The sequence below is a fragment of the Somniosus microcephalus genome, unplaced genomic scaffold (assembly GCF_052327205.1).
Source record: "Somniosus microcephalus isolate GS21.2 unplaced genomic scaffold, FLI_Smic_1.0 unresolved_chr3, whole genome shotgun sequence".
Lineage (NCBI taxonomy): Eukaryota > Metazoa > Chordata > Chondrichthyes > Squaliformes > Somniosidae > Somniosus > Somniosus microcephalus.
In genome coordinates this window covers 17,675,864-17,693,068 of record NW_028225181.1, presented here as the reverse complement: position 1 = coordinate 17,693,068, position 17,205 = coordinate 17,675,864, and positions in this window count along the sequence as shown.

Here is a 17,205-nt window from a genome sequence, read left to right as displayed (position 1 = left end):
TCCTCGGTGTGGATTTCCTGTGCGCCCACGGCCTGTTGGTCGACATGCCTCGGCGCCGCCTCGTGGACATGAACACCATGTCACCTATCCCGGGCGCCATGGCCCCCCCCAACCCGCCGAAATGGCGTGGCAGAGCCGCGCCCGCTCAACGGATGACTACTCAGCACTCCTGGCTGAGTTCCCAGCCCTCACCAACCCGACCTTCTCCGTGAAGGTTGTTAAGCGCGGGGTAGAACACTTCATCCCCACCACAGGCCCACCGGTGTATGCCCACGCCCGCAGTCTGGACCCAGCCAAGCTGGAGATCGCGCGGGCCGAGTTCGCCACAATGGAACAGCTCGGCATCATCCGCCGCTCCAACAGCCCCTGGGCCTCCCCACTCCACATCGTCACCAAACCCGACGGGGGATGGTACCCCTGCGGGGACTACCGGCACCTAAACGATGCCACCACGCCGGATCGGTACCCCATGCCGCACATTCAAGACTTCTCGGCTAGACTGGCCGACCGCTCAGTCTTCTCCAAAGTCGACCTGGTGTGCGGTTACCATCAGGTGCCAGTCCACCCCACGGACGTTCCCAAGACGGCCATAATCACCCCTTTTGGGCTATTCGAGTTCCTCCGAATGCCCTTCGGCCTCAAAAACGCGGCCCAGGCCTTCCAGCGGCTCATGGACTCGGTCCTCCGGGACCTGAAGTTCCTCTTTGTCTACCTGGATGACATCCTGGTAGCTAGTTCCTCCAAGCAGGAACACATTGAGCACCTCCGCACCCTGTTCCAGCGGCTCAGTGAGCACGGGCTCATCATCAGCCCAGCCAAGTGCCAATTCGGCCTCAGCAGGATCGAATTCCTCGGCCACCACATCACGCAGGACGGAGCCATTCCCCTGCCCGCCAAGGTGCAAGCCGTCCAGCAGTTCCCCCGGCCTACCACCATCAAAGGCCTCCAGGAGTTCTTGGGGATGATCAACTTTTACAACCGCTTCATTCCCGGAGCGGCCTCCCTCATGCGGCCCCTATACGAAGCCCTCCGGGGTAAGAAAGCCAGAATGGCGATCGAGTGGTCGGCGGACATGTTGACCGCTTTCGACTCGACCAAAAAGGCGCTCGCCGACGCCACCATGCTCGCTCACCCACAGCCCAACGCCAGGGTGGCCCTCACCACGGACGCCTCCGACCACGCGGTCGGCGCCATGTACGAACAGTGGGTCAACGGGGCCTGGCAACCGCTGGCCTTTTTCAGCCGCCAACTGCGCCCCTCGGAGGCCAAATACAACGCCTTTGACCGCAAGCTCCTCGCACTGTACCTGGCAGTCCGCCATTTTAGATTTCTTCTGGAGGGCCGCCCCTTCACTGCGTTTGTCGACCACAAACCCCTGACATTCGCGATGGCGAAATCTGCGGACCCGTGGTCAGCCAGGCAACAACGCCAGCTCGCCGTGGTGTCCGAATTCACCACGGACATCCGGCACGTCTCCGGTCGAGACAACGCGGTGGCCGACTGCCTATCCCGCCCCGCCGTCCACGGCGCCCACCTGGCAGTGGACTATGCTCAACTGGCAGCGGAGCAACGCACCGACCACGATCTGCTCTCCGCGCCCAAAACCCTCCCAGGTCTGCGACTGACCGACATCGCCTGTGGCCCGTCCGCCGTCACAGTCAAATGCGACACCTCCTTGGTGCAACCCCACCCCGTAGTCCCGGCGTCCTGGCAAAAACGGGTGTTCGACATCGTCCACGGCCTCTCACACCCCGGCACCCGTGCGTCCATTAGACTGGTGGCCAACCGATTTGTCTGGCGTGGCCTGCGCAAAGATGTGCCCGTCTGGTCCAGATCCTGCATAGCTTGCCAGCGTGCCAAAATCCACCAGCACGTCAAAGCCCCACTCGAGGAGTTCACCGTGCCAGAAAGAAGGTTCGACCACGTCCACATCGACTTCGTCGGCCCCCTGCCGCCATCACAAGGTCACACGCACCTGCTGACAATCGTGGACCGTACCACCCGCTGGCCCGAGGCCATTCCACTAACGTCCACCACCACCGCCGACATCGCGAGGGCGTTCATCGGTACCTGGGTCGCTCAGTTCGGCGTCCCCTCCGACATGACGTCGGATAGATGCCCGCAGTTCACCTCTGATCTGTGGGCCGCCATCGCCCGAAACCTCGGGGTGGCCGTTCACCGCACCATGGCTTACCACCCCCAAGCCAACGGACTGTGCGAGCGATTCCGCAGGTCCATGAAGGCGTCCCTCCATGCCAGCCTCGAGGACGAGGCTTGGATCGACCGCCTCCCGTGGGTGCTACTCGGCCTACGCTCCGCGGTCAAGGAAGTCCTGCAAGCCTCGGCGGTGGAACTCGTGTATGGCCAGCCGCTGCGTGTACCCAGAGAGTTCCTGCCCACCGCCACGACCCCCTGGTCGGCTGACCAGCAACACCGTGCTTTCGCCAACCGAGCACAACAGTTCGCTCCGGTACCCACCGGCCGGCACGGCGAACCAGCAACCCGCATACCACCTAGCCTGCACATGGCCAAATTTCTTTTCGTGCACCATGATGCCCAACGAGGACCTCTACGGCCCCCATACGACGGACCCTACAAGGTACTCCAGACGGGGAACAAGTTCTTCCTCCTCGAAGTGGGCGGCAGAACTGACAAGGTGTCGGTCGACCGGCTCAAGCTGGCGCACCTAGAGCCCGACGAACCCGTTCAAGTGGGCCAACCCCCACCGCGGGGCAGACCGCCTAAGAGCCCGATGCGTCCAACCGCCCCGCTCCCGACACCAACCACCAAGAGCCGTTCCGGCCGTGCCATCAAGCCGCCACGCCGGTTTGTACACTCCCTATTGGCGGATTCTGGGGGGAGCTGTGTGGCGTACCAATCACAGAAAGGACACAATCCGCTTTCCGGTCCGTAGACTATAAATCAGGCATCATGCCTTTAAGAAGGATCACACCTTTAAGAAACTCGATCTGCAACATAGTTAAGCCCAGAGCGGGGGAGGAGCAGTCGAAGCTGTGCACTGATGAAAGGCAGTTATACTTTGTGTGGTCTCTGACTCCTTTTTGTGTTCAGCATGCAGCCTCAACAATTAAACCTTTTCTGTTGAACCTCTCCGAGTTCAGTATTTTTTGCTAGGAGTACGTAGACTCCTACAATGTCGTGTATTGATTGCGAGTTTGACACCAGTCAATACGGTAATGTAATGTGCATTGCATTATGGGAATTACCCGGGAAAAGGGCAGTCGGCCATTTTACGCAATAAAGTGAAGATCACAGTTATAAGCCTGTCTGCCTGACTCTGATTTAATTCGACGTATCTACATGCTTGATTGAACACATTAAAGCATAGATACAACAACCACAGGTCACCAAAGTCACCTGTTCCGCCCGAGCACGCCACACTCACCACATCATGTCTCAAATTACTCATGCACAGTATCCCCAAAATGTTACTTTCTGAAAGAAATCTCTCTTATTGGCATTTGAATGAATGAATATGAAAGGAGAGGGTTCATGGATTGTCCCAGCAGCAGTCACGTATGAGACTATGTGCAGAATAAATGATCAGTTTTAACATGAAAATGTGTGAACTGCTCCAGCTCGTGCCCATTGGGTCAGATTAAGCCCCACTGGAATTTGAAAGTGGAAAGCAAAGGGGATCAATTTCACCACTTGGGCCATAAACCGGTGGGTGATGGGGCGCCACCGCTCTCGATACCGCCGCAGTAAATAACCCAGCTCTGTTTGACAGGCAGTTAAACCGAAACAGAAAAACGTGGCGGAGGCTCAAGAAGCGCTTAAGATCGCCAAGGCGAATCTTAGAGTGAAGAATGAAAGTCTGGGGCTGGTAGGACTCCATGAGCTTCACTTAAAACTCCCTCCCTCCCCTCCTCCTCCTCCGTGGCCACTGACCTACATACACACATGCACGCACACCTGCACACATATGTGCACACAGACACACAAGTGCGCACACATGCACACATGCGCACACATGCACATACACACGTGCACACACAGGCACATGCACGTGCACACACACATGTACAGACACGGTGCACTCACATGTGGACACATGCACACATGTGCACACACATGTGCATGCACACACAAGTACACACACATGCACGCACACCTGCACACAGGCACATGCATGCGCACACATGTGTACACATGTATAGACACGGCACACACATACACACAAGTGCACATATACACACCTATGCACACGTACACATACACATGTGCACGTACACACATACAGACACGCACATACACACGTACATGCACAAACACATGCACACATACGTGCACACAGACACGCACATACACACGCACATAAACGCATGCACACACTTGTACACACACACCTGCACACACATTTACACATGCACACATGTGCACGTGTGCACACATGCACATACAGACGTGCACACACACATGCACACAAACACACACACGTGCACACAGACACACGGAAATATACACATGCGCACACGTACACACATGCATATACACACACGTGCACACACACAAGTGCACACACAAACACACACATGCACACACAGACACACACAAACACAGACACACACAAACACACACATGCACATACGCACATACACAAGCACATATTTCCAGCAACAGTCACTGGAGGGCGGTAATAGCAATGAATTTGTAACTCCTCCAGTCCAGGGGTACTGAGGCCAATTGTAGCACCCAAACTGCCATCCAGTTGAGACCCGCTAACTCAGCACTGCCCTTTTTATTTTCTGTATTGCCTAGGGTGGTGCGGTTACCAGCTGAGCTCTAAGGACAGTCCCCCACTGGCCATGTTGACATACACCGTTACCTGATATTAACCCTCTTTTTTGTTCCCCATCCAGAGATTGAGGGGTGGAAATTTGAGTTAGTAGCGCATGTTTTATGGGTGTAATGGGGGCTTGATTTCAGGGACCAACGTCCTGCGCCTCAAGAACACCTGAAAGATGCCAACCCGAAATTGAGTGCCTGGCAGCCGCCTAAACCAGGTGTTAGGCCCCTTTCATGTGTTACTGAGAGGCCTGAGGCCTATTACTGCCCATGTAGTAAACAGTTTGCAATGAGCGAGGCTGGTGTTGGGCCTGCTCCAGTCCTGATCCTTCAGGTGAGCCTCGGGCCTCCCGCTTCAGGCGAGCCTCGGGCCCGTCAGTTCAAGCCAACCTCAGGCGAGCCTCTGGCCTCCCACTTCAGGCGAGCCCCGGGCCTCCCACTTCAGGTGAGCCTCGGACCTCCCGCTTCAGGCGAGCCTCGGGCCTCCCGCTTCAGGCGAGCCCCGGGCCTGCCAGTTCAGGCGAGTCTCGGGCCTGTCAGTTCAAGCCAACCTCAGGTGAGCCTCTGGCCTCCCACTTCAGGCGAGCCCCGGGCCTCCCACTTCAGGTGAGCCTCGGACCTCCCGCTTCAGGCGAGCCTCGGGCCTCCCGCTTCAGGCGAGCCCCGGGCCTGCCTGTTCAGGCGAGTCTCGGGCCTGTCAGTTCAAGCCAACCTCAGGCGAGCCTCTGGCCTCCCACTTCAGGCGAGCCTCGGGCCTCCCGCTTCAGGCGAGCCTCGAGCCTCCCACTTCAGGCGAGCTCCGTGCCTCCCACTTCAGGCGAGCCTCTGCTCTCCCACTTCAGGCGAGCCCCGGGCCTCCCGCTTCAGGCGAGCCTCGGGCCTCCCACTTCAGGCGAGCCTCGGGCCTCCCGCTTCAGGCGAGCCCCGGGCCTCCCACTTCAGGCGAGCCCCGGGCCTCCCACTTCAGGTGAGCCTCGAGCCTCCCACTTCAGGAAAGCCCCGGGCCTCCCACTTCAGGCGAGCCATGAGCCTCCGGGCTTGTGCTGGTGTTTATGCTCCATACGACTACCCTTTGCCGCTCACTCTTCGCTCGCGTTATCAATCTGGTGGGATGGCCGGGACAGCGAGAGTTGGCTCAAAACAATTCCCTTCTGCTTGTGTCCTATAGATTGAAGATCACCAGCAGTCGCTGCAGCAGGCCATGGCTAACCGCAAACTGCTCACCATGAAGCACCTGTCACGGGCGGCGATCCTGATCACCGCTCTCACCAACGAAAAGGTCTCGTCTCTTCAAATTGGTTAGCTGTTTCAGTTCACAGAGTGATGGTGTTATAGGGTGTGAGTGACAGCGAGAGAGCGAGAGTGATGGAGAGAGAGTGACAGAGAGAGAGTGATGGAGAGAGAGTGAGAGTGACGGAGAGAGTGAGAGTGACAGGGATAGTGACAGGGAGAGAGTGAGAGTGATGGAGAGAGTGAGAGTGACAGTCCATGTAGACTACATCAACTGCACTACCCTCATCCACACGCCTAGTCACCCCCTCAAAAAATTCAATCAAATTGGTCATCCCCGAGACCGGAGAAGCAACAGACCTGCGCGATAGCAGCCCGAGGCGGGAGAGCTTAAAGGCTTGAGAGGGAGCAGTCAGAGGCACCGAGGCCCACAGCCCCGAGACCGGAGAAGCAGCGGACCTGTGCGGGAGCAGCCCGAGGCGGCTGAGTATAAAAGGGAGCTGTCAGAGGCACCGAGGCCCACAGCCCCGAGACCGGAGAAGCAGCAGACCTGCGCGGGAGCAGCCCGAGGTGGCTGAGTATAAGAGGGAGCAGCCCGAGGCACCGACCAATCCAGGTTCCAGGAGAGAGGTAAAAAGTAATCCAAGTGTGACGTCACCAGGGAGCAGGTAAGTGATTGGTTGGTGAGTATTTCTCTCTTTTCAATACAAGCTTGAAATCTGTGGTGTTACATTTCTGTGGTGTAGTGGGGATAGTTGGTAAATAAAGCGCCCTAGAGTATACCTGTAACTGGGGTATTGAATAAATTTTTAAATTAATTAAAGGAGTAATTCATGGCAGGAGAGTTCAGACCCGTGTTCTGCTCCTCTTGCTCCATGTGGGAAGTCAGGGATGCTGCCAGTGTCCCTGACGACCATGTCTGCGGGAAATGCATCCAGCTGCAGCTACTTGTAGACCGCATTGCGGCGCTCAAGCTGCGGGTGGATGAATTTTGGAGCATGCGCGATGCTGAGAGGCTCGTGGATAGCACGTTTAGCGAGTTGTTCACGCCTCAGGGTAGGGCAGCACAGGGGGTGACCATCAGGCGGAGCAACAAAGGCAGGCAGGTAGTGCAGGGAACCCCTGCGGACATCCCCCTTTCAAACAAGTATACCGCTTTGGATACTGTTGAGGGGGATGACTCACCAGGGGAAGGCAGCAGCAGCCAACTTCCTGGCACTGGGGGTGCTCCTGCTGCCCAGGAAAGGGGGAAAAAGAGTGGGAGAGCAATAGTGGTAGGGGATTCTATAGTAAGGGGAACAGATAGGCGTTTCTGTGGCTGTAGACGTGAATCCAGGATGGTTTGTTGCCTCCCTGGTGCCAGGGTCAAGGATGTCACTGAGCGGCTGCAGGGCATTCTGGAGGGGGAGGGTGAACAGACAGTGGTCGTGGTCCACATTGGTACCAACGACATAGGTAAAAAGAGGGATGAGGTCCTGCAGCAAGAATTTAGGGAGCTAGGTGAAGGATTAAAGAGCAGGACCTCAAGGGTTGTAATCTCTGGATTACTCCCGGTGCCACGTGCTAGTGAGTATAGGAATAGGAAGATAGAACAGATGAATGCGTGGCTAAAGGGATGGTGCAGGGGGGAGGGCTTTAGTTTCCTGGATCACTGGGTCTGCTTCTGGGAAAGGTGGGACTTGTACAAGTCGGACGGTTTACACCTGAACCAGAGGGGAACCAATATCCTTGCGGGGAGGTTTGCTAGCGCTGCTGGGGGGGGTTTAAACTAACTTGGCAGGGGGATGGGGTACAGAGTGGAGCTATAGTAGGGGGTGATTTACAGCCAAATACAGAGGGAAAAACAAGTCAGCTGGGAAGGCAGAGCAAATATGTGAAGGCAAAAGAGAATATGGCAGGGCTGGAAGGCATTTATTTTAATGCAAGGAGTCTTGCAAGTAAGGTGGATGAACTGAAGTTGTTGTTGAACACATGGGAGTACGATATTGTTGCTATCACGGAGACATGGTTGAGGGAGGGTCAGGACTGGCAGCTCAATATTCCGGGGTATAGAATCTTCAGGCGAGACAGAGGGGGGTGTAAAAGGGGAGGGGGTGTTGCAATATTAATTAAGGAGTCAATTACTGCTGTAAGGAGGGATGATATATTAGTGGGTTCCTCTAATGAGGCCGTATGGGTAGAACTTAAAAACAAAAAGGGGGCAAGCACTTTGCTGGGAGTGTACTATAGGCCCCCAAACAGTCAGGGGGAGATAGAGGAACAGATATGTAGGCAAATCTCAGAAAAGTGCGAAAATAATAGGGTAATAATAGTGGGGGATTTCAACTTCCCCAATATAAATTGGGATAGTCAGAGTGTGAAAGGCTTAGAGGGTGCAGAATTCTTAAAGTGCATCCAGGAGAGCTTTTTGAGCCAACATGTAGAAAGTCCTACAAGAGAGGGGGCGGTACTGGACCTAATTCTGGGGAATGTAGCCGGGCAAGTGGTGGAAGTGTCAGTAGGAGAGCATTTTGGCAACAGTGACCATAATTTGGTGAGATTTAAGGTGGTCATGGAAAAAGACAAAGACGGCCCGGAAATAAGGGTTCTAAATTGGGGGAGGGCCGATTTTAATATGATAAGGCAGGATCTGGCCAAAGTGGACTGGGAGCAGCTACTTATAGGAAAATCCACATCAAAACAGTGGGAGACTTTCAGAAGGGAAATAGAGAGAGTACAACGCCAACATGTTCCTGTAACGGTCAAGGGTGGGACCAACAAGCAAAGGGAACCTTGGATGACAAGGGATATACAAAAATGCATTAGAAATAAAAGGGGGGCTTTTGGCAGTTACAAAAGATTAAAGACGGAAGAAGCCCTAGAGGAGTATAAAAAGTGCAGGGGCATACTTAAAAAAGAAATTAGGAGGGCGAGGAGGGGCCATGAAATAACACTGGCGAGCAAAATAAAGGAAAATCCTAAGATGTTTTATAAGTATATTAAGGGCAAGAGGATAACCAGGGAAAGGGTAGGGCCCATTAGGGACCAAAGTGACAATCTGTGTGTAGAGCCAGATGATGTAGGCGGGGTTTTAAATGAATTTTTTGCATCTGTGTTCACTCTGGAGAAAGACGATGCAGACATAGAAATCGGGCAAGGGGACTGTGACATACTTGAACATATTAGCATCGAGAGGGAGGAGGTGCTAGCGGTTTTAGCAGGCCAAAACGTGGATAAATCCCCAGGCCCGGACGAGATGTATCCCAGGCTGCTGTGGGAGGCAAAGGAGGAGATTGCAGGGGCTCTGACACAAATTTTCAGAACCTCTCTGGCCACAGGGGATGTACCAGAGGACTGGAGAACAGCTAACGTAGTACCATTATTCAAGAAGGGTAGCAGGGATAAACCAGGGAATTACAGGCCAGTGAGCCTAACATCTGTGGTAGGGAAATTATTGGAAAAAATTCTGAGGGACAAAATTAGTCTCCACTTGGAGAGGCAAGGATTAATTGGGGATAGTCAGCATGGTTTTGTCAAGGGTAAATCATGTCTGACAAATCTGATTGAATTTTTCGAGGGGGTGACTAGGGGGGTGGATGAGGGAAATGCTGTGGATGTGGTTTACATGGACTTCAGTAAAGCTTTTGACAAAGTCCCGCATAGGAGACTGGTCAAGAAGGTAAGAGCCCATGGGATCCAGGTTGCCTTGGCGCGTTGGATCCTAAACTGGCTGAGTGGCAGGAGGCAGAGGATGATGGTCGAAGGTTGCTTTTGTGACTGGAAGCCTGTGTCCAGTGGGGTACCTCAGGGATCGGTGCTGGGTCCCTTGTTGTTTGTGATCTACATAAATGACTTGGATGAGAATGTAAAAGGTATGATCAGTAAGTTCACAGATGACACGAAAATTGGTGGGGTGGTAAATTGCGAGGAGGAAAGCCTCAGGCTACAGGACGATATAAACGGGTTGGTCAGAAGGGTGGAAAAGTGGCAAATGGAATTTAACCCTGAAAAGTGCGAGGTGATGCATTTTGGACGGACAAATAAGGTAAGGGAATACACAATGAGTGGTAGGACCCTCGGAAGTACAGAGGGTCAGAGGGACCTTGGTGTACATGTACATAGATCCCTGAAGGCAGCGGAACAGGTAGATAGGGTGGTTAAAAAGGCATATGGGATACTTGCCTTCATTAGCCGAGGCATGGAATATAAGAGCAGGGAGGTTATGATGGAGCTGTACAAAACGCTGGTGAGGCCACAGCTGGAGTACTGTGTGCAGTTCTGGTCGCCTCACTATAGGAAGGATGTGATTGCTTTGGAGAGGGTGCAGGGAAGATTCACCAGGATGTTACCTGGGATGGAGCGCCTCAGCTATGAAGACAGGCTGGACAGGCTGGGGTTGTTTTCCTTGGAGCAAAGAAGGCTGAGGGGTGACCTGATTGAGGTGTACAAAATGATGAGGGGCATAGATAGGGTAGATAAAGAGGAACTTTTCCCCTTAGTAGGGGGGTCAATAACAAGGGGGCATAGATTCAGGGTAAGGGGCAGGAGATTTAGAGGGGATTTGAGGAGGAACTTTTTCACCCAGAGGGTGGTTGGAATGTGGAACTCAATGCCTGAAAGGGTGGTAGAGGCAGGAACCCTCACAACATTCAAGAAGCATTTGGATGAGCACTTGAAATGCCATTGCATACAAGGCTATGGACCAAATGCTGGAAAATGGGATTAGACTGGACAGGGATGGATGGGCGGCGCGGACACGATGGGCCGAAGGGCCTCTTTCTGTGCTGAAAAACTCTATGACTCTATGACTCTATGACATGATCTCCCCTTGACAAAGCCATGCTGACTATCATTGATTAATCCTTGCCTCTCCAAGTGGAGACTAATTCTGCCCCTCAGAATTTTTTCCAATAATTTCCCTACCACTGATGTTAGGCTCACTGGCCTGTAATTCCCTGGTTTATCCCTACTACCCTTCTTGAATAATGGTACTACGTTAGCTGTCCTCCAGTCCTCCGGTACCTCCCCTGTGGCCAGAGAGATTCTGAAAATTTGTGTCAGAGCCCCTGCAATCTCCTCCCTTGCCTCACACAGCAGCCTGGGATACATCTCGTCTGGGCCTGGGGATTTATCCACTTTTAAGCCCACTAAAACCGCTAGTGCCTCCTCCCTCGCAATGCTAATTTGTTCAAGTATATCACAAGCCCCCTGCCTGATTTCTATGCCTACATCGTCCTTCTCCATAGTGACCTTATTCATTAGTCTATTATGTGGTACCTTATCGAAGGCCTTTTGAAAATCTAGATAAATGACATCTACTGCATTGCCCTCATCTACTCTCTCTGCTACCTCTTCAAAAAATTCAATGAGGTTGGTCAAGCTGACTGGTCTATGGTCCCTGGACATGTTCTATCTCCCTTCTTAAATATAGGTATTATGTTAGCTATCCATCAGTCCTCTGGCACTACACCTTGTTCTAACGAATTATAAATATGTGTAGTAATGCTTCTGCTATCTCTTCCCTAGATTCTTTTAAAATGCGCGGATGTAATCCATCCAGACCAGGGGTCTTATTCTCTTTGAGTTTGATTAGTTTATTTAATATTTCTCCTCTATCTTTTAAATGCAGTTATCTCATTTCTAATCTTATCATCCGATGTCATGTCCACCTGTTCTATCTCCCTGGTAAATATTGAAGCAAAGTAATAATTTAATATTTCTGCCGACTCTCTATCGTTACCTGTGGTATTATCCTGTCCATCCCTTAGTGGCCCTATTCCCATTCCAGCGTTCCTTTTTTTATTTATGGGCCTGTAAAATATTTTACTATTTTGTTTTATGTTCCTTGATAATTTAATTTCATAGTTCCTTTTTGCCTTTCTAATTTTTTTTTGACTTCTCTCCTGATCTCTTTGTATTTTCTCTTGTCATGCTCTCCCCTGCAATTCCTTACCCTCAATTTTTCCTTCATTTTTTAGCGGAATATATTTTTCCCGGGCTCTGTTGAACGCAATTTTAAATATTTCCCACTACTGTTCTACATCATTGTTTGCCAATGTTGTTGTCCATTTTATTTTCCCAAGTTCTATTCTCAGCCTCGCAAAATTGGCTTTTCTCCAATCTATTTCCCTGGTCTTTGTCATACTTCTCAATTAATAGAGAATCTTAGAATCATAGAATGGTTACAGTACGGAAGAAGGCCATTCAGCCCATTGAGCCCGTGCCAGCTCTCTGCAAGAGCACCTCAGCAAGTCGCACTCCCCCACCCTTTCCCCGTAGCCCTGCAATTTTTTTTCCTTCAGGTACTTATCCAACTCCCTTTTGAAAGCAGCGATAGAATCTACCTCCACCACCCTTTCAGGCAGTGCATTCCAGATCCTAATCACTCGCTGCGTAAAAAAGTTTTTCCTCATGTCGCCTTTGGTTCTTCTACCAATCACCTTAAATCTGTGTCCTCTGGTTCTCGACCCTTCCGCCAATGGGAACAGTTTCTCTCTATCCACTCTGTCCAGACCCCTCATGATTTTGAACACCTCTATCAAATCTCCTCTCAATCTTCTCTGCTCTAATTAGAACAACCCCAGCTTCTCCAGTCTATCCACGTAACTGAAGTCCCTCATCCCTGGATTCATTCTCATAAATCTTTTCTGCACCCTCACTTAACCAATTCCGTATCCATGCTGCCACTGTCCCTTTTATTCCATGGGCTTCAACTTTGCTGGCAAGCACTTTGTCGAACGCCTTTTAGAAATTTATGTACACCACGTTAACCGCATTGCCCTCATCAACCCTCTCTGCTACCTCATCAAAAAACTTACTTTCTTAAAGCGTATTATATTATGGTCACTATTGCCTAGATGTTCTCCTACTTTTACTTCTTTTATCTGCTCTGGTTCATTCCCCATTACTAGATCCAATAGTGAATCCTCCCTTGTTGGGCTTTTTACACATTGGGTCAGAAAGGAGTCCTGTACACATTGTAGGAACTCCACCCCCTTTACCTACTTCTTCTGTCCAAGTAATAGTGGGGTAGTTGAAATCCCCCATGATTATTATTATTTGTTTTTTTACTCATTTCCCTAATTTGTTTGCATTTTTCTTCCTCGACCTCCCTTCCACTATTAGGTGGTCTGTAGACTACCCCTATTAGTGTGATAGATCCTTTATTAGCTTTTATCTCTATCCACATGGATTCTATTTCTGTTTTGCAGATAGCCGTACCACTTTTTTCTACTGCCATTATGTTATCCCTAATAAGTACAGCTACTCCACCTCCCCTTTTCCCTCTCTAACTTTTCTAGATATGTTATACCTTGCAATATTTAATTCCCAGTCCTGATTTTTCTGTAGCCATGTCTCAGTAATACCTACTATGTTCCTCGCAACGTATTATTGTCTCCAGTTCCCCTGTTTTATTACGGACACTGTGTGCATTGCTATACAGACAGTTTAACTCATTTTTAATAGCAGTTCCTCTCACTTTATTGTTAACCATCTTTTTACACTCCTGTTCTATAACTCTGTTTATTCCCTGGCCATCAATATCCTCCCTTACTTTATTCTTTCCTATGTTCTCCTTTCCTGTTTTGTTTATATTTAGGCTGATTTCATTTCTTGTAGATCCCTCCCCCCATCTTACTGGTTTAAAGCCTTTGCCACCTCCCTATTTACCCTTTCCGCTAGGACACGGGTCCCATCCCGGTTCAGGTGGAGCCTGTCCCATCGATATAACTCTTTCCTGTTCCAGTACTGGTGCCAGTGTCCCATGAAAAGGAACCCCTCTTTCCCACACCATCCCTTTAGCCACGTGTTAATTTTCCTGATCTGACTGCTTCTATGCCAATTTGCACGTTGCTGGTACAATAATCCAGAGATTATTACACTCGAGGTCCTGCTTTTTAATTTCGCTCCTAACTCCTTAAACTCCTTCAGCAGGACCTCTTCCCTGTTCCTACCTATGTCGTTTGTTCCGACATGGACCACGACAACTGGATTTACCCCCTCCCATAAGAACATAAGAAATAGGAGCAGGAGTAGGCCATACGGCCCCTCGGGCCTGCTCCGCCATTCAATAGGATCATGGCTGATCTGAATCTAGACTCATGTCCACTTCCCTGCCCTCTCCCCGTAACCCCTAATTCCCTTATCTGCTAGGAAAATGTCTATCTCCATTTTAAATTTATTTAATGTTGCAGCTTACACAGCTCTCTGGGGTAGCAAATTCCATAGATTTACTACCCTCTGAGTGAAGAAGTTTCTCCTCATCTCAGTTTTGAAAGGGCAGCCCCTTATTCTAAGATTATGCCCCCTAGTTCTAGTCTCACCCATCAGTGGAAACATCCTCACCGCATCCACCCGATCAAGCCCCCTCACAATCTTATATGTTTCGATAAGATCGCCTCTCATTCTTCTGAACTCCAATGAGTAGAGTCCCAACCTACTCAACCTTTCCTCATACGTCAACCCCCTCATCACTGAAATCAACCGAGTGAACCTTCTCTGAACCGCCTCGAGAGCAAGTATATATTTTCTTAAATATGGAAACCAAAACTGCATGCAGTATTCCAGGTGTGGCCTCACCAATACCCTGTATAACTGCAGCAAGACTTCCCTGTTTTTATACTCCATCCCCCTTGCAATAAAAGCCAAGATTCCATTGGCCTTCCTGATCACCTGCTGCACCTGCATACTAACTTTTTGTGTTTCATGCACCAGGACCCCCAGATCCCTTTGTACTGTAACACTTTGCAGTTTCTCTCCATTTAGATAATAACTTGCTCTTTGATTTTTCCTGCCAAAGTGCATAACCTCACACTTTCCAACATTATATTGCATCTGCCAAATCTCTGCCCACTCACTTAGCCTGTCTATGTCCTTTTGCAGGTTTTTTATGTCCTCCTCACTCACTGCTTTCCCTCCCATCTTTGTATCGTCGGCAAACTTGGATATGTTGCACTCGATCCCTTCCTTCAAATCGTTAATATAGATTGTAAAGAGTTGGGGTCCCAGCACTGACCCCTGCGGAACACCACTAGTTACTGATTGCCAGCCCGAGAACGAACCATTTATCCCAACTCTTTGTTTTCTGTTAGATAGCCAATCTTCCACCCATGCCAGTATATTACCCCCAATCCCATGATTTTTTATCTTGATCAGTAATCTTTTGTGTGGAACCTTGTCAAATGCCTTTTGGAAGTCCAAATACACTACATCCACTGGTTCCCCTTTATCCACCCTGTATGTTACATCCTCAAAGAATTCGAGCAAATTTGTCAAACATGACTTCCCCTTCGTAAAACCATGCTGACTCTGTCCTATTAAATTATGTTTATCCAAATGCTCTGTTACTGTTTCCTTAATAATGGACTCCAACATTTTGCCAACCATGGACGTTAGGCTAACTGGTCTATAGTTTCCAGCTTTTTGTCTACTTCCCTTCTTAAATAAGGGTGTTACATTTAGCTCCTCCCATTCCATATTCCTCTCCAGCCGTCTCGAGATAACCCTTACCCTGGCAACACACCCTTCGGGATTCTCGTTCGTGGCTGCAGAGGAGGCTATCTATCCCCCTAATTATGGAATCCCCTATCACTATCACATTTCTATTCTGCTCTTCCACTGCCACCACCCCGGACAGCCTTCTGAGCCACAGTGCCTTGGTCTGCATTGTGGCTGTCCTCCCCGCAGTCTTTCAATGGAGTTGAGGTACAGATCAGTCATGATCTGATTTAATGGTGGAGCAGGCTCCAGGGGCTGAATGGCCTCCTCCTGTTCCTATGAAATGTTCAACAAGTAAAATTAACCCTTGTACACAAATCCTTGTGGCAGCTGCAAAGATTTAAGGCGGCGGAATGGTTTAGAGATTGACATTCTTCGTCGGCCTCACAGAAACAACATTCATTTTTTATCACCTATGACAAATTCAGTTATCGAAGCTAGTGGCAAACTTGGTAATCACCTCAATCAGTAGATAGAAATAATAACCTAGTTGGGAAGTTTGAAGAGGGTGATTCTTGCAGCCGGTCTGATTAATTATTAACAATAACGGTAAGTGGGTGAATGGATCACAGCTATGTACACAAAGAGCTGTGTCTTTATCTTGTGCACATATTGACAGTCAGTGACCACTGATAAACTAATGTGCTGGTTACTGAAACATTGCTGCTAGTTAGAGTACTAATGCAGCACCATAGCGGCTCACAAACTGGTTATAATGCTAGCTACTGAAACATTGCTGCTAGTTAGTGCTCTGGTGCAGCACCATACCGGCTCACAAACTGGTTATAATGTTGGTTACTGAAACATTGCTGTTAGTTAGTGCTCCGGTGCAGTACCATATCGGCTCACAAACTGGTTATAATGCTAGTTACTGAAACATTGCTGTTAGTTAGTGCCCTGGTGCAGTACCATACCGGCTAACAAACTGGTTATAATGTTGGTTACTGAAACATTGCTGTTAGTTAGTGCACTAGTGCAGCACTGTACCTGCTAACAAACTAGTTCTATTGCTGGTTACTGAAACATTGCTGCTAGTTAGTGCTCTGGTGCAGCACCATACCTGCTAACAAACTAGTTCTATTGCTGGTTACTGAAACATTGCTGCTAGTTAGTGCTCTGGTGCAGCACCATACCGGCTCACAAACTGGTTCTATTGCTGGTTACTGAAACATTGCTGTTAGTTAGTGCTCTGGTGCAGCACCATATCCGGCTCACAAACTGGTTATAATGCTAGTTACTGAAACATTGCTGTTAGTTAGTGCACTAGTGCAGCACTGTACCTGCTAACAAATTGTTCTATTGCTAGTTACTGAAACATTGCTGCTAGTTAGTGCTCTGGTGCAGCACCATACCGGCTCACAAACTGGTTCTATTGCTGGTTACTGAAACATTGCTGTTAGTTAGTGCTCTGGTGCAGCACCATATCCGGCTCACAAACTGGTTATAATGCTAGTTACTGAAACATTGCTGTTAGTTAGTGCACTAATGCAGCACTGTACCTGCTAACAAACTAGTTCTATTGCTGGTTACTGAAGCAATGCTGCTAGATAGTGCTCGGGTGCAGCACCATACCTGCTAACTAGTTCTATTGCTGGTTACTGAAGCAATGCTGCTAGATAGTGCTCGGGTGCAGCAACATACCTGCTAACTGTTTCTATTGCTGGTTACTGAAGCAATGCTGCTAGATAG